Source organism: Orbicella faveolata, unplaced genomic scaffold (genome assembly GCF_042242905.1).
Source record: "Orbicella faveolata isolate gen_17 unplaced genomic scaffold, um_ofav_v1 contig_2, whole genome shotgun sequence".
NCBI lineage: Eukaryota > Metazoa > Cnidaria > Anthozoa > Scleractinia > Merulinidae > Orbicella > Orbicella faveolata.
In genome coordinates, this window is record NW_028301547.1 from 27,139,648 (window position 1) to 27,158,390 (window position 18,743).

The 18,743-nt window shown below is 37.9% G+C and overlaps 2 long non-coding RNA genes across 2 annotated transcripts; one reads left to right on the top strand and one right to left on the bottom strand.

The window, feature by feature from the left end:
* The first annotated feature begins 969 nt into the window (after positions 1 to 969).
* On the top strand, positions 970 to 3,042 carry LOC149112638 (uncharacterized). Its single transcript, XR_016207537.1, has 2 exons — positions 970 to 1,046; positions 2,708 to 3,042. It is a non-coding gene; the product is annotated as an uncharacterized LOC149112638 (long non-coding RNA).
* Positions 3,043 to 5,983: 2,941 nt separating this feature from the next.
* Positions 5,984 to 16,677, bottom strand: LOC149112639 (uncharacterized). The gene is made up of 2 exons (XR_016207539.1): positions 15,858 to 16,677; positions 5,984 to 6,365 (listed from the first exon to the last, which is right to left on the bottom strand). It is a non-coding gene; the product is annotated as an uncharacterized LOC149112639 (long non-coding RNA).
* Positions 16,678 to 18,743: the final 2,066 nt, after the last annotated feature.

The following is an 18,743-nucleotide window of genomic DNA, read 5'->3' on the forward strand; positions in this document are numbered from 1 at the left end:
AAGTACACTAAAATTCATAAAACACCTTTGAGTGTGCTTGTTTGCCACAGGAGCGTCAAGAAAAGCAGTGAACTAATTGACACAACAAAACGTTCCCTGATTGTTTTAACAAGGAGTTACCAAGTTTAGTTATTTATATTGATCTGCGTCAGTTTCCAATGTTTTCACTTTATCAAGATATTGGAAAGAGCATTGACCTAAATACTGTTTCGAGACGCATTGGCAATTAATAATTAAAGTGAGATAAGAAAGTACTCAAACACGATACATTTGAACATGGTTAATAGAGGGAAATGATTATGAATCATGGCAAATTTCTTTGTTGTATGTTTTTGTTGGCTGTTTGGGGCGGGGGAGGGAGGTTGACCCTGCCCAAAATCTGGAAAAATACAAAAAGTTGTTATGCGTGCTCATACAGCTAACCAATAGAAATATTGCGATTACGTAATTCATGCACAGTCTAGGAGCATAAAACAAAAAGATGTACAGGGTCAAAGACCTTCCAACATAACTCTTAGTCTGTTTGTTTGCTTTTTTGATGTTTGCTAGGATCCTTAACCATTCCCTCTGTTAACTATGATTTGAACAAATGCAACTGTCTTAAGGATATGCTTGAAATTGTATCGATGACCTATAAGAAACTGGAACCGAGAATCAAACACGTAACCGTGAGGAAATTTAGTCGTGGACATGTTAACAGGTCGTTAATAATTTGCAGCAGGAAATCATTTCATATCATTGCTGATAAAGGTTGTATTTTTACCCCGCATTTGTCAGTCTATTTCTTAGCTGGTCGGTAATAGCAGATCGAGTTTTGATGTTGTTTCCGAAGCAATATTTGTTTTTCAACTCATTGGCAGGCAAGTGTACTATGGTTTCTGATAGTTAAATAAGCCACGCTTTGGTAAGCAGTGAAAACACAAGGTCAATTTGCAAGGACCGACGTAACCTAATAAAAAAAGAAGTGCCGGATCCTGTCCCTGTAAAGGATGTAATTGGACTTGGTGATGTCGGACTACTGACAAAAACGCTAGGCTGATAAAAAGGTTTGAGAACGACATAATCAGTTCACATATTTCGAAAAGCTTAAAAAAACGTCCAGTACCTTGAAAAGACTGGAGAGGCTTTGTTTTTGATTTTTCGGTTTTACGTTCTTTTATCAATAATATGAATACTTTTGAAGCATGAATCAGTGGTACCCTATTAAAAGTTAAAGGGACACAGTCAGCTGGAGCACATGCGCATTAGATACCATCTGATTTCATAGTTAATTTGCATATCACAGAGACACGATCCATACTGTTTTTAACCAAATATGATACAAAACATAGGATGAGCAAAAGCCCACTCAAAAACAGGTTTTTCAGTAAACGATTGAAAATCAAGCAAAACACTGCGAAGATTGAAGCGGATTTCTAGATGTACTCGACGAGTATCTTCGATTTCAGGTTGAGGTGAACTTTTTCAAAGTGAGAAAACTAGTGTCCAGGTCAGCGCGGTCCCAAAGCCGACTGTGTCCCTTTAAGGATACCAAAAACATAAAAAACTATCTTTGACAAGAGGTGCTGTTTTCTGTAAGCGATAATCCAACCAAGTATTAACACAGCGGAGCAGGGCTTAAGTTTTGTATCACTCGACTTCAGTTTGCAGAGAAATATTGAGCCACGGCCCATCCAAGGATGCGAATAAGACAAGTGGAAATGAATATGTCAGTTTCTTTCTTAAGATTTGTTAAGTACAGTTCAGAAAACCTGAGAAAAGACATTAAATGCAAGTCATTTCTTCCCTACTGGTTCAGATGGAGGCAAAGCGTGTTGTTGATCATAAGTAAGGAAACAAGGTCGTGTCAACATGCCAGCAGAAGTAAATAGTTGCTGCAAAGTTAAAGTTTTAACTTTGAAAATGAAATTTACAATTTTAACTTTAAAATTTCTAGGTCCAAAAATGTTTTCTAACAAAAGAATTCACAAAGTCAATCAGTCTTCATAATGATTTCATGAAAACGTTTTATTGTGATCACTCTTGATCATTATGTAAGAATTAATAACCAACAGTTACTGTGCTTGACAACGGTACAGTAATCTGTTTATCATTAGTACAAATCTACCGGATTATACTAATGCAATACTGCATTTTGATTGGCTAAGGTATACCTTGTACGATCATCCATTACTATTCAGTGGTTGAAGATAGTCTGCAAAATAGGGACATTTTTTCTCGTCTCGCCGAAGTTTCGGAAGAGGATTTAGAAATATTGAATGGATAATCAAATTCTCCAGAAGGCTCAGTGAAACAAGGCCATTTGCTGTCACAGCACTCGAAATTTTAGAAAAAAAACTGATAATCGCTCGGACAAAGCTGAAAGATGGACTCAAAAGACAGTTCATTCTGCGCTCGATAACACTATGGTGACGTTTTAAAGTGTAGAGATTTAATTGGCAATCATTTAATAAGAGTTCTATATTTAAACGACTAGTTTATTTTGCTTAGTATTTGTTTATTTTTTTCTGAAGCCAAAAGCTAACGTTACCTTGTGAACATTTCATTATGTATGTAAGCACAGTAAGCTTTATTTGGAAAGAAAATATAGAACGAGTAGGAGGGTATCGCAGCAGCACCCTCACTCCGACAGTTCAGCGCATAATAATACATGTTGATTCTGCGTGACACATTCTGATGAACTGTTAATATTTGATTCGATCAACAGGTAGCCTGAGGAATAGTAAAGAAAGTGAACAATGATACACCACAGCGAACAACTGGTTAAAAGACAAATGCAGAAACACTTTCAAATAAATTCTCTTTGAACTTGGAAATAAACTTTAAGAAAAGCACCTGTACTCCGTTTATCGTAAATCTGTCGATCCTCATAGTAAGTTACGATGGAATAGTTGATTAACAAATGAAGCGGACGTGAATATATATAATATCAAGTCTGTATGAGGGAAGAATAAAAAGATAGAGATTTTCGCAAATAACGAAAGTAAACTTAGCTGATGTAAGGAAGGTGCAAAGAGCAAATTAAAGACTAGAATCCAATAAGCTCTTACACCTTCCTGTGATAAAATATTATTTAGAAAATAGCTGTAGAAAAAAATATGCCGCAGAACCAGAAAGGTGAGTGCGGTTAAACCTGTGTCGTTGTCCTTTACTTTGCATTTAAATTCAGTTTAATCCAATGAACATTGCTCATTCCCAAAGAAGAGGGCAATGCCAGAAAAAAATCGTCAGATAATAAAAAAATCGGGAGATACCCCTACACGAGCCATTGTGCACAGTAGTTTATCTTCGGCCAAAAATCCCCCACCATCTTACAGGGGAAGATTGTTCGAAGAGTCTTAATTCCTGTCCCCCCAAAACCCCCACTCCCCTGAATGAAACAATCGCGAAGGAGGACTAAATCTCGTCCATAATCCTTTACTTTCCTGGAGAGAATATTTGGAGAGGAAGTTTAACTCTCATCCATAATCCTCCACTCGCCCTTTAAAGTTCAAAAAGGGGTTGTAATATGAGGTAGACTTCCTCCCAAAGTACTTTTCTCTGAGAGGGTTAAAGGTTAAGAAGTAGCGGTAAGACTAAACTACACTGTGTCGACACTATGGGCATAAATAAGCAGTCTAGTCTTTCAGCCGTTTCCTAAACCTTGACCATCTTAAAGAAAATTACTTTGGGAGGAAGTTTTACTGAAAATGTAACCACTTTTGACTTTAAAAGGAAAGATTAAGAGATTATGGTTAAGACATATACTTCCCTCCAAATCTCCTTCCTAAAAAAGTAAAGGATTATAAAAGAAATTTATTCCTCACGCGTGATTGTTTCATTCAGTGGAGTGGAGGTTTGAGGAACAGAAATTAATGCTCTTCTAACAATATTCCCCTGTAAGATAGTGGGGAATTTTGGACAAAAGATGAACCACTGTGCCCGAAATATCGTGTAGGGGTATCTCTCACTGACGATTTTCTTGAGGCAATGCGCTCCGCTTAAGGAATAAAAACTGTATCTTGGATTCAACTAAATTTAAATGCACAGTAATTCTCCTTCCGAGCAAACTAAAGGAAAATAATAAAAGCATTTCTACCTTGTTTATTACGATTTCTGGAGTCATTACTTAAATTGAATATATGAATAAATTAACCATGAAAAGGGTCATCTTGCTCCCTACTACCTCCTCTGGGGAGGAGCAAGGAGGGAAAAAGGGTCATCTTGCTCCCTACTACCTCCTCTGGGGAGGAGCAAGGAGGGAAAAAGGGTCATCTTGCTCCCTACTACCTCCTCTGGGGAGGAGCAAGGAGGGAAAAAGGGTCATCTTGCTCCCTACTACCTCCTCTGGGGAGGAGCAAGGAGGGAAAAAGGGTCATCTTGCTCCCTACTACCTCCTCTGGGGAGGAGCAAGGAGGGAAAAAGGGTCATCTTGCTCCCTACTACCTCCTCTGGGGAGGAGCAAGGAGGGAAAAAGGGTCATCTTGCTCCCTACTACCTCCTCTGGGGAGGAGCAAGGAGGGAAAAAGGGTCATCTTGCTCCCTACTACCTCCTCTGGGGAGGAGCAAGGAGGGAAAAAGGGTCATCTTGCTCCCTACTACCTCCTCTGGGGAGGAGCAAGGAGGGAAAAAGGGTCATCTTGCTCCCTACTACCTCCTCTGGGGAGGAGCAAGGAGGGAAAAAGGGTCATCTTGCTCCCTACTACCTCCTCTGGGGAGGAGCAAGGAGGGAAAAAGGGTCATCTTGCTCCCTACTACCTCCTCTGGGGAGGAGCAAGGAGGGAAAAAGGGTCATCTTGCTCCCTACTACCTCCTCTGGGGAGGAGCAAGGAGGGAAAAAGGGTCATCTTGCTCCCTACTACCTCCTCTGGGGAGGAGCAAGGAGGGAAAAAGGGTCATCTTGCTCCCTACTACCTCCTCTGGGGAGGAGCAAGGAGGGAAAAAGGGTCATCTTGCTCCCTACTACCTCCTCTGGGGAGGAGCAAGGAGGGAAAAAGGGTCATCTTGCTCCCTACTACCTCCTCTGGGGAGGAGCAAGGAGGGAAAAAGGGTCATCTTGCTCCCTACTACCTCCTCTGGGGAGGAGCAAGGAGGGAAAAAGGGTCATCTTGCTCCCTACTACCTCCTCTGGGGAGGAGCAAGGAGGGAAAAAGGGTCATCTTGCTCCCTACTACCTCCTCTGGGGAGGAGCAAGGAGGGAAAAAGGGTCATCTTGCTCCCTACTACCTCCTCTGGGGAGGAGCAAGGAGGGAAAAAGGGTCATCTTGCTCCCTACTACCTCCTCTGGGGAGGAGCAAGGAGGGAAAAAGGGTCATCTTGCTCCCTACTACCTCCTCTGGGGAGGAGCAAGGAGGGAAAAAGGGTCATCTTGCTCCCTACTACCTCCTCTGGGGAGGAGCAAGGAGGGAAAAAGGGTCATCTTGCTCCCTACTACCTCCTCTGGGGAGGAGCAAGGAGGGAAAAAGGGTCATCTTGCTCCCTACTACCTCCTCTGGGGAGGAGCAAGGAGGGAAAAAGGGTCATCTTGCTCCCTACTACCTCCTCACTACGTACCTAGAGGGAGGTCTCCTCTGGGAGACAAACTTACACAACATGTTGGGAGGAGGTAGTAGGGAGTAGGATGACTCTTTTTCCCTCCTTCATCCTCCCCAGAGGAGGTAGTAGGGAGCAAGATGACTCTTTCTCCCTACTACCTCCTCTGGGGAGGAGGAAGGAGGGAAAAAGAGTTATCGTTCTCCCTACTACCTCCTCCCAACATGTTGTGTGCGTTTGTCTACCCTGTTTCGACATGTTTGGTGTTTTGGTTAAGTATTAGCCATCAGCACGTAATATGATTGAACATGTCTCAAGAGGGTGGCCAAGCGCGTGCAACATGTTACGCACAAAATGTTATGATATGTTGGATTGACATGTTGCGATCATTGGGGGGGGGGGGGGGGGGAGGTTAGATCTTTATTTATTAACACACCGTTTAAGTTTTAAAGTAATGGACAAGGACACAAGATTTGGCCGGAAACTTAGTTTGCGGCTTGTTTATATATCTTGTTTTCGTTATTTAATGATCTAATGTTGTAGAAGGTTTCAAGAGCTCTTTTTTGTGAGTCCTTTAATTAGCCCTTACACCTTCTTAACACCAGGAAAGGCTTTGCGAAATTTCACTTAAGTATTATACTTTGATTCACATTGTTTCAGAGAAGAAAATGCTGATGAAAGCTACCTTGCAAGTCTTGTTTAGTGATGAAATAGCTTTCAAAAAGTCAGTAATGTTTAACTCTTTTCGAAGACTTGCTGACCTCCTTTTTTAACACTATTTTAAGGTGGTTGAATGTAATATTGATAAGTGCTGCAGTCCATTTTCTTAACGGATCCGTCTAATATCTGTGATCCTGTTGACAAGAATTATCATTATTGATCAGTCAGAAGGCAAGTGTAAGTGCTATCTAGACAATTGAAAATACGTGCACTGAGACGTTATATGCTAATTTGCCAACTGTACTGGTTTAACAAGAATGAGCGCAAAAATTTCAAATCTCTATGTCAAGTTTTTTCTTTCTTTAATTTCTTTTCATATACACAAGCTATTCGTATCGTTTGGGTTTGATAGGATGCCATCAATATTTGGGTTCTTCTTTATCACAAAATCCGTTAACCAGGATTCTATTATCATTCTATAGAAAGTCAAGTTAACAACGTGTTCTGCTAAAATGAATAAGAACTGAAGATCTACTTCAGCTACCTTAAAAACAGCTAGGAGAAATTGTATGTTGATTTCTAGTTCTTGAGAATTGAAAAGTTCATTCAGTTCTACCCTGCCGCTATTTTATACGTGACGAACACGTTGCTCTTCCCCTGTCAATTTTAAACCCTTTTTATCCGTAAGACAAAGCATTTGACTCGACTCATTTACTATTTTATAAAGTGCCCATGAAATGATCTTTCGAGCTAAATCAAGCCATTCTTTAAGTGAGCCTCAAATTACTGTTTATTTCTGTAACTGAAGTGTGAAGAAACATATTTTAAACTCAAAATTGGTAGACGAAAAGCTCTATTTCGTTTTGGAGACTGATGGCAAAATCAGATTTGTAAACTATCTCGCTTGCCAGTTTCCCACTGTCGGAAATGTTAAACAGAGTGCTTTTATTTTCTCACTGAACTTGTCGTGTATAGTAAGTCATTTTATACAGAGAACGGGTTTGTTGGGGAATTTGATGCCTTGCCGACACCTCTCTCAAGACCGTAGCTAGAAACGCTCCAAACATGTATGGAGTTACCACTTTTTATCGGTACTAACTGGAAAATTTAATATCCGTTCACGACAAACAGAAATATTTTATTACTCTAGGCTATATTCCTTCCAGGAATCTTAAAGGTACTGAATAATTTTAAAATGCCTTAAGCTATCCCGCAGCATTTCTAACAGAGTGTTGCCAAATTATTTCTGGTTACAATAAAATAATGGAAAATCGAAAACTAATCATCATCATGGAATAATATAACTTTACTTCTTGTTTACTTTTGCAACAAAGTGGGCAGCACTATTGAACGTTGGAAATGGATAATTATAACTTAACTCACGTGTCTGCGTATTGACCATCTTATTTTTTAATTGAAATTCTCATCATCTGGTGAAAGGAGAAATGAGCTGTTGATCACTATTTCTTAGAAATAATAGAGTCCATTTCTATAATCGACATAACACGTTTCAGTGATGAACGACTTTTTAACTTGAATTTGTTACCGCTTTCTAGGAACAATACGTGAAAACTGGAGCGGAGCGTATGCTGGAAAATCACATCTTCGTTTGCACCGAAATGGCAAAGATATCTTTCTCTTGAATTTATAAACAATCCACCTCTGAATTACAGTTCAGCAAGTTTCTCACTTTTTCTTCTACAAATCACTGGTTAAGAACTTCACAACCTTAACCTTTTTTGTACAGGACGCTTAAAACAAAAGTACTGTTTTTCCTTATCATTTTTCATGTGACTGTACCATGTAAGGAATTAAATTCGCACTCCTGGTATTACTTTGGAATTTTTTTCCTATTTTGTCGTTGAACATCTTAGTCGTCACTGATTTAGTTTTTTAAGAAAACATGCTAAGTCGAGCTGCCACAAATTGCCGCCGCTTCATTTAATGCTCTTTAATGCGACTGTATCGAGATGAAATCTACACAATATGCCACAGGAACAGTTCTTACAACCTGTCTGTGGGTAATTTATAAAGCCAGAATTCCTAAATCAAACGTAATGGTTATTCTGGGGGCATCGATTTCCCTTCTTGAATATGTACTGCAATTTTGGTGTCAAGATTGAACTTAAACAAAGTTTTCAAACACGTAAATCCAATTCTTTTCTCTGACCTTTTCCAATAAGAACGCCACAAAGAGATGGTAAATTGTACATTTCTTCTACCTAGCCTCCTCTTTAACAATGCATAGAGTCAGCTTTCGTCACGACACACGACTGAAAACAATCTGTTGCTGGTGTTTTGTGGCGCTATTTCAGCCCACAATGCGAGCGATTTGGCAAAATAGATCTTACGTTTGATATTGTTTCCACTTAAAAGTATGAAACATTCAATACTTAGTTGCTACATTCTTTCTCGTAGATTTTTGTATGCGAAAGATGAAAATTTGGCAATAAATATTGTAAATTTTGACATCAAGACAATATGTCATAGTTGATTTACTATTTATTCTAATCACCTGACTCGTTGGCAATGTCTTAATTCAGTCAAGAGATTTAATTGCTGATCCACTGTCAATTTTATAACTTTATTATCCGTTGGCTCATTTGCAATATTTAAAGCGGTGCCCTTGAAATGAGCTTTCGAGCTGAGTCAAGTCACTTTTTTGTGCAAGTGATATACGAAGAGTCAGTTTTTAATTTGAAATTGACAAGAAAGCCGTCTATTTATTTCCCTTTGGGCTGGTATATACATAGCCAAACAGTTTTGTAAACTCTCTCGCCTGTCACAATTTCCCTTTGTCAAACATAACCATAATACATTTTTTTAGTCATGTGATGCAGTGAACAACCGGGTTTGGTTTAGAATTGATGCCTCGCTGACATCTGTCTTCAGACCCTGTTAACGCCCAAACATTGAATTCACCACTCATGGAACACTTACTTTTCGTATCAGTTCTAGCTGGAAATTATCCACTCACGAATATCAGAAACACTTATTGTCTGATGTCACCAAAGAAAAATAAACACAGGAAAATTGCGTTAACTACTCTCGGAATTACGCTAAAAGAGGCGGAGAAACAAATCATTTGCAAGCAGTTATCCCACAAAGGTAATATGATTATAAATTTGAATTTACGGAAATGTCTTACGAAACACCGCCTTACGCTCCCAGTTACCCGTGTGTTCTAACTTTCCGGACATTAAGGAGCTCAAGCAAACCACGACGGCAACGGCAACGAAAATTTTTTGGACGGAAGGGCAGTCTCAGTCACGTAGAAATTTATTAATCTTAATATTGTGTTGATAATGATTGCTTATTTTTTTTCCAATCTTCTAACATTGCGTAGCACAGTAAAGGCAAACGATAATGTGACTTTGACTATTGTTTTCCTATAATACAAAAATTGGAAAACCAAGTAAATGGGTCAAGCTAAAGAAATAATTTAGCCTTGATGACAAGCAAGTTTCAGAGGCATTTCTTCTGCCAGTGAGGGCTGCTAATGAACCGTATCTACGCTCCTTTCGGTACAAAGTGTTGAATTCTGCTCTGTTTACTAATGACCGCCTGTGTAAAATAGGATACGTTTCTAATCCCAACTGCATCTGTAATCAGCAAACGGAAACAATATCCCATATTTTGTTCGGTTGTTCTTTTTCATATTCTTTTTGGCATGAGGTTAATGAAAAAGGTTTTGAGCACAATCAAGAGTTGCAGAAGCCTCTCGCTTACATATTGCAATGTTATTGTTGGGTCTTTTGAGGAGGAGATGGATCTATTTAATTAGATAGTAATTTTAGGAAAATCTCTCTTGTGGACTTGTCGATGTAGAGAAACATTACCTTCCTTGAGCCACTTCATAAGAATTTAGGTAATTAAATATGAAACTGAAAAACACATTTCAAATCGAATAAAACTAAATTGTTTAAAGAATAATAGAAGATCTTTGAGGAAGCAATTTTAACTAATAATTATAGTAGACAACGCTATCATTAAGGAAAATCGTTAAGTTAAATAAGTATGAAGATAAGAATTGACAAAATCTTTTTTCTTAATTCAATATGGTGTCATTGTTAACTTCTGTAAACCAAACTTTATTCGTTCTTCTGTAAATTAATTGTTAAAAAAAGGATTGTAATTGATGTAATTGTGGAAATAAAAAATCCCAAATGAAGAAAAAAAAAACATAAAACAGCAACGAAAACGTCACCAAGCAAAAAGTTTATTGAGTAGAACAATGGCTGTGCGCGTGCGTTTTAAGTCTTTGTGCATTTTGTAGCCGTAATGTGACATGAACAGGTTCTGTGCATTTTGAAGAACGTAGGTCGGGATGGCAAATTTTTTGTATTTCTTTTTGGAATGGATCGCTGGCATTACATATTTAGTTTGAGCAAGTTTTAAGTACTGATTGGGGTACGGAGCAGATATCCAGATTGTTAGGAGATTAGAAATATCATTTTTCTTTCTAGGAGTCGTCCCTGGCGTAGGTATCGTCGTTGCTTAAGCTAACTATTTCATTTCTTATCCACAACTCAAAATTCATTCTTTCATGTATAAAAAACAGAGGTTTTCGCATGCAGTTTCCAATGAAATTGAAAACAAAGTAGTGAGTTTAAAACCAGTCAAGAAGTAGAATCTTTCAAGTCGATTTAAATAAGCGACAGAAATTCCATTTATTAATTATATCATCCGCGTTTTTTTTCAAGGATTTCCAGTTCGAAGTCTAGCTGACCTTGTATCATGTCTTTAATATTGTTGTGTTAACACAGTTTCAATTTACGTTTTATGATCAGTTATAATAATTCATTAGTCTTCTTTAACATTTGTATTTTCTGAATATTTTAGCACAAAGTTTCGTCCAATAGATAATACGGCCAGTCAACAATGCTCCTTTCCCCCATTGGAATGTCATTCAAAACGTTTTTTCACATGAAACACTCTAATAAGTACAATTTTGCTTTGTTAAATTTTTAAATGAACTTCAGTTTTCGGTTAACATGGTATCACGAACATTTGATGAGAGAAAATTTGATGAAAGAGAACTCATCGCAAATTGCGAAAAAACGTTTTCTCCGTGAAATTTAACCCATAGACCTAAATTAATTCATAGCAATTTTTTTTTAAAAACATTTTCTCTTTCTGATCTATCTACGAGTCCGTGAAAGATTTAACCCTCCAAAGAAGACATTGCACAGATTTTGAATGGTCAATGTGCAAATATATTCTGAAATCACCTAAATATATTCTGAAATCACCTAAATATATTCTGAAAGTCCCTATATATTTTGGCCGTTTTTCATTCTTTTGGAGGGGTGGGTCGGTTAAAATATTCAAAAAAGTATCCTTACGTGCTTCCATAAGCATGCCGTGATGAAAAAAGAAACTACTCAGGGCTCCATTAATGTAAACATTATGCAAGTAAAAAAACAAGTTGAAAATTAATTGCAAAGGCACTTCAATAAGCTTGTATACTCTGGTACTGGTAGAAGTCATATTGCCAAATCCTGTGTTAACAAATTCCAGTAACGGTATGAAAGTTGTTTCATGGTCTCCTTTTACAATTGCTCACCAAGTTCATTCAATAATCTTCCTCCGAGCAATTAAGAAGGAATCTACAAGACGTTTGAGTAACAAGTGGAAAAAAACTTTGTACCGAGATTATTCACATCGTATTGCAAACGGCTGTGCGACTGTTCTAAACATCTTTTCAAAGGAAATTATTTCTAACGACACCAAATGTCGACTGAAACAGATTTTGAAGTTCATATGAAATACTTGAAATTACTGGTGAAATGAAACTGACGATGAAGGTTTACCTTTGCTTGCACAATTTCTCTAAACTTTGAAACTTATTTTCCCACATTTCCATGGGAAATGGTTTGCGGTGTTATTTCAAGCAACTATTTATATCGTAACCTTTTAGAAAATGCAGAAAGGACTGCAAGATACTTAGAATTACTCTGGATGGAGCTTTTTGTCCAATAAAAACTGAAATTGCTCGATGTCCTCTCGGATTTTGTCTTAATTATTATTGTAGAACTAATTAATGATTAGATCTGAATAAGGCAACTTTAATTATTCTATGCTCAATTCAGTAGAACGTTTTCATGTGACGTCATCAAGCGTTTAAATCCAAACGTAAAGAACCACCAGAGTTTCTATCCTCATCAGGCATAAGAGGTGCGAAAATTATACATCTTGACAGCATTTCAGCACAATGGTGTCCTTCGTTTGGTAACAAGTGCATTTTGAATTTTAGAGTTATGGCAGTGCGGAACATCGCGTTTGTCGAAAAATATATACTTATCTCATGATTTTTAGCCCTTCGTGAAATAAAAGTAGCAGTTAAGTGTTAATATGTTGGTTTGTGCAGAATAGTCAATCAATGGCCTAGATAACCAAGAAGATCCAGATTGTCACACTATTTTCCGGCTGCCATATTGGCGAATCTTTGCTGAGGTCATTTTTTACATTTTTCCTCATTGACATACTACTATGCACGGAGAAGGTATCACGCTAGACACGAATTGACTACAACAATTTAAAGAGCTTGTGAAACTTAGTAATTGGTGAAACTTTTGGCTCTTTGGCTGTAATATTCGAGGAGAAATTGGCCTTAAAAAACCGCCAAATTTCTGGGTGGCAAACGCCCTAATGAGCATTTACATTCTTTGTTAAATTTTGAGCAGGAGCCATAATCGGGGACGGAGACCGTAAGTCTTGGGATCCGCGCGCACCTATGATATGGGACAATTTTTCTATTTTTAGAGCAAATTGCGCCATCCTGACGTCATATATCCGCGCGGATCCACGCACATGTCGAGGGCTCTTGCGTGGATGTTGTCACGTTGCGTGATCAAATGGTGGGAGTTGAAACACCTTTGGGGATTATCTTGCGTATTTTTTACAGCGTAGGTAGGGAATAAGGCAGGGAATACGAACCAGGGCGCTTATATGTAGTTTTACGCTCTGAGCTAACGGAAAAGGTGGGCTTTTCAGGGTCGAAAACAAGACTTCAATCTCCCGCTGAGAATGGATAATAAGATCTGCTCGCGCTAGTTGAAAGCTTACGCGTATGTTTTTTCGTTTGTTCTGACTTAAGAATATAGCAAGAAACTCTCTACTCTGGTATCGAGTTAATTTGTGAGTTTCTCAGACAATGGTGAATCATAACCAAAACCTGTTTTGATGGTTTCTTATTGTTTGGTGTGTTTGCAAAAGTTTTTGAAAGGAAAGTCTGACGCGTACAATTAGCTCATTTGCATAGTGCAGCTCGTGCACTTTCAAGTCCGAGTCGGTGTTTTCAATTGCCAACAAATCCTGACAAAGATTTCTTTCGTTATCTTTTGTGCCGAGATGCTGCAACAAATTTCACGAACGCTAAAAAGGCTACTAACATCATGTGTGTTTCTTCAACATAAGCATAGTGAAGTTTTACACTGCGAAAATGAAAATAGACAAGGAGTTTTGATAACTCGATCAACAAAATCGAAATCGTTATTCGAAGTTGATCAAAGAAAGCGTCATCGTACATCTCGTACTTTGCTGATTATTTCTGCCTTATTCGCATATTTTCAGCTTAGCTTTTAATATGTTCTCAAACACTTATCAATCTTAAACATATTTAAAAACTACAGAGTTATTGTTCGAGTTCGATGTACGCTTTCACACGAAAGTGCGGCGGAAGTACAATTTGTCATGTTTACTGACTGTACAAAACACGCATCGGCGGGCGCTCTCGTTCATCGACAACAGAGAATTTACTGGATTTTACACGAATAAAACTGAGCAGTATCTACGGAGGTAAAGTTATTGGGCCTTGATGAAACATCAAGCGTTGCTTACAATTCAGGCGAAACTCAAACTAGCAAATTTTGTTTTACCTTTCGGTCGTGATAGACTGGCAAATTCCTCGCAAGCGAGTGGCAAGAGGAGCTAGGAAACTATGAAGTCCTGAAGCTCTGCTATATCTAAATATATCCAGCTAGTTTTTTGCTGTGTAATGGAAAAGCTGTCAATCTTCAACATATGTGAAATTTAAAGTGGGGTAATGTATAGCTCATGTAACAGAAGCATCCGTCGGAACACAACTTGGTCAGCGATATATATCTAAGCTTAAAGCGGAACATACCTAAATTCGACACTGTCTTACTTCACTCAAACTGGAGCAGCTTACGACGAAAATACTTAAGCAAAATTCCAACAGACGTAAACGCGTTGAGTTGTGGGCCAGAACATGAAAAATGTCGGGAATTTCGGAAGCCATTTCCCCCGCGCGACATCTGCAAAAATCCTCGCAGCATGTACGCGCGTGTGCCGCAGGCGATGGCGCAATTTGTTCTAAAAATAGAATTATTGCCCCATATCATGGGGACAACCCCAATACTAGATATGGCGCGCGCTTACGGTCTCCGTCCCCGATTATGGCTCCTGATTTTGAGTTTTTAAACCCGCGTCGCTCAAAAATTATGCAATACATCGCGCTCAAATTCCTTGACAAAGTTGACCGTGCTATGCCCTTTCAACATTCAGAATTTCCATCAGAAACTGTATCACTTATGGGGCAAATATTGTAAACAAAGATTCGCCAATTGGTGTACCACGGAGGTACACCAATATGGCGGCACCATACTGAGTTCTTTAAATTTGTGCAAAACATTTAGGCAAATAACTGAAGTTTGGGACGGCGCATAGACCTAAAACCTGGAGAGGAGTCTTCTTTATTTATCTTCAGTAAGATCGAATTTCCTTGTTTTTTTTCTATTGCACGACAGTGAAAACGATCTATTGTAGTCCGGCTATCTGACCAGCTGTGCCTTTCCAAGATTTTTTTCAAGATTTAAAATCCTTCTTTACTTGACAAAAACAAACAAACAAACAAACAAACAAAAAAAACAGAAGAAGTCCTTTTTAGAGCAATCTTACTTTTAATTTGGCTCATTGTGATACCGTCAAGAGTTATACGGCTGTACAAACAGCACTCTTACATGAAGTTTGCAATGTATGAGAAGTGACGAACTGGCAGATTAAAAACTTTCAATTGAGATACTTCACTTTATATTCTTGAGAATACTACTCAAATGCAAAGGATATATACATGCAAAACGACAGTTCGTTGTATCATTCATCTCGGCTTAATGGGAATACTAGTGAGCATTCACGACATGATTTTATTGATAAGCTGCGGCCATGTATTAATTATTTACTACCCCTTCCTCTTCATTTAAATTTTTCTCGTAAAGAAACCACCATTGTTCTCAATTTAGCAAAATACTTTTTTTTCTCTTATCTCAATTTCCACAACTTTTGGTTATGGTCTTCATCAATGCCTTGAAAAAAACAAGAATTACGAGATATAATATTCGATAGTTTCAGGTTGACCTTCAGCATAACGAACTGAGTGGTAACTTTTAACATATCCCATGCTCGAAATGTATATTCTCATTACTGGTTTTCTCATATTGTTTTAAATGTTAACTCTGAGAATTTAGTTTTTCTAAGTGGTAACTCTTAAGTACATCCCATGCTCAAAATGTATATTCTCGTTACTGATTTTCTCATATTGTTAATATTAATTCTAAGAATTTGGTTCTTCATCAAGACAATATCTTCTAGTTAATCAGTTTCTGAGATTTTCATAATTCTTACGGCGAAACTGTTAAAAGTTAACGAGAGTAGAAATAATGTACTTATCTGAGATTTGATGTTTCCAATAGTCAACTTGTGCCAGAGTCCAACAGTACATTGCGATCCAAGATGGCTACCCTTTCTGTCAACAGTGATATATCAGCCGCCTGGAGCGAGAGAGACAGAGAAAAAAGAATATTCAATCAACACTACCTTGTCAACTAATAAATTTACAGCAGTGTCAGATTCAATTGATAACTATGTAACTTTTCAGAAAACAGTAGTGTTTTGATGTGTTTTCGAATTTTAACATTTTCTTCAAAAATGAAATAGAATTCCCATGGAATCCAAGATGGGTTGTATTGTTCGCGCTTCTAAGAATCAAGGATAATGCTTTCTAACTTGGTTATAATATAAGCTAGCTATCAAAATTGGATTTAATGATCATTAAAAAATCTTTTTTATGACTATTTACGTCGTGGTATTCTCCTCTTCACCTAAACGTTTTCAGACGCTTAATTCCAAGAACGTAAAATGAAAAGTGCAAGATGTTCCTTCACATAATAACTCCACCCCCCACGCGAAAATGATCTGAGCCAACAAAAGTTCGACCCAAAGTCCTTCCAAACAAACGGTAGTCTCATGATAATAACTATTATCGAACATAACACAGTGTACGTGTATTGTACTGATATAAATTATGGTATTTTCTGGACAACAAGACAACCGTACGCTTATATGCAGCAATGGTACGAAACTTGAAAACCTATCAATTTTACAATCAGAATCAAGATTTTTGACACTCTTGGAGTGTAAAGATAGGAAAACCATAATCTACTTATCTGAGCTGAGACGTTTTTCCAACAGTCATCGATCGTACGCTAGAAGTGAAGCTCTGCACACTGCCATCCAAAATTCAATTAACGTTGATGAAATTCAATTAATTAAGGTTGATGAATAAATCCAGAAACTCGTGAACTGTCCTTTAACACATCTTTGGTCATCCTGGAGATAGCAGAGCAAACGGCAGCAACTTTAGTTATTTAATCACCTAGGTTTGCTTATGATTATTTCATGGACAGATAACTTGCTCACTCCAAAAACTTGTTCGCATGTTGTGGTCAGAAAGTTGAACCATAATAAATGGCCGTCACAAATTAAGACAATCGATTTGGAACAACTCTTCATCTTTCATGTATTTCTATTCAACTTGGTAGCGTAAGAATGAGTTGATAATGAAGGACAGCCGCCATTTACGATAAAAGACTTGCTGTAAGGTTGATAACGAGATTTACTTACTTTTTTAATTAATCATCTTCGTTCTCTGTGGGACACAAGGCAGCCACAATCCATCTACATCTCTATTTTGTACGATATGTTGTTCCTCATTGAGCTCATGACAGGCGCCAGGTGGTTTTTGGCCAACCAGGTTCGCTGTTGCCAGTTGGTGTCCGCCTCTAGGCAACCTTGGGAAGTGTGTGGTCAATCCATCGGATTCATCTGCGTTTGATTTCCATGACAACATTCTGGCAATAAGTTTTTCTGTCAACGGATCAGAGATAAAGAGCAATATTCACTGCTTGCAGACATTGACGTCAATTGTTTTGAATTCAATTTTTGTACAACCAAACAGCTCTTTGTTTCAAAAGCCAATTGCTCTCATGTTGGCGAACAAATAACAATATAGCTAGCCTAACGAGCTTGCAAATCTTTTCCTGCGCTGAGAATTTTGCTATTTTTTGCTCATTTTCCTCATTGAACTACGCCTATAGGCTCGTCAGTTAGCTTCAGCTCAGATAATTTTTTTTTTAGAATTAATAAACGAATTTGCCAGTGTAGTCAATAAGTTAGAAGTTCTTAGATTCTTGCTATGGATTTCAAAAACTTCTTTTTTTCAACAGAAAAACACGATCGCAGGACGATAAACTGAAGCATTCTACGAATGGATTATGTAAAAAAAAAGCAAAACAAAAACAAAACAAAAACAAAAAAAAAAAAACAGTAAAACTTTAGTGCCACCAAATCGTAAGATCTTAGACTCGGTACACGATTTCCTGTATTTGTAAGATAAATAAAAAGTGTTTTAACTTAATAGTACGAAATAAATAATACGTGTCACTTTTGTCTGTGGGTTAATTTTAAGCAAAAATACGTCCAAACACGAGACTCGTCCATTAAAATTACGAAACATTCAGCACCAAGGCATACAAAATTACCAGCGACATGCACTCATTTTGAAATCGATCACATTCTTTATTAAATTGCAAACCGGTTCTAATGTCACGTCTGAATGCCCCTAAACTGGACTTAGCTGCAAAACTTTAAAGGATTATATTAAATAAAATCTAGCGACAACTGTCATTCACTTATCTGAACTTCAACGGAGTTGTCGTCAACATGAAACTTGCCAGGAGTCCATAGCTGGTCGTGCTACACTTGATTTGAATTGGAGAATGACGCCTGTCACTCCAATTCAATTCCTTTGGACACAACTTTGCTGCCTCTGGTCAATTCTTGTGAACAAACAGGAAAGTCATGGTTAAGTTTTTCGCGTGTTAACTCAAGCAAAACTGACTTGATTGAGTATTAGTATCAGTTAACGGACGTCTATCGGCCTTGCACTTAACAAAACTCCCTCAAAATGTGGAATAACACTTTTAAACGACTACCAACAAAGTGGTGCACTGCAGTGGGAACGAACTGAAGATTAGTTATAGGTTCTGATATAACTACATAACTGTTCTCTTCGTATCAGAGCAAAGGCAAAGGCGGTTGGAATTTTCTGTTTGTATAACAGTTAAAAAGAGTGTACATGGTAGCGCTCCGAGGTGACGAAACAAATTGCGAATGACAAAGTCAAACGGCAAACCAAGCAGATTATCAAGCTGTAAACAAACATTTTATTAAAAATAATCCATTCAGTTACTCACAAGAGAAATGTTTGCTAT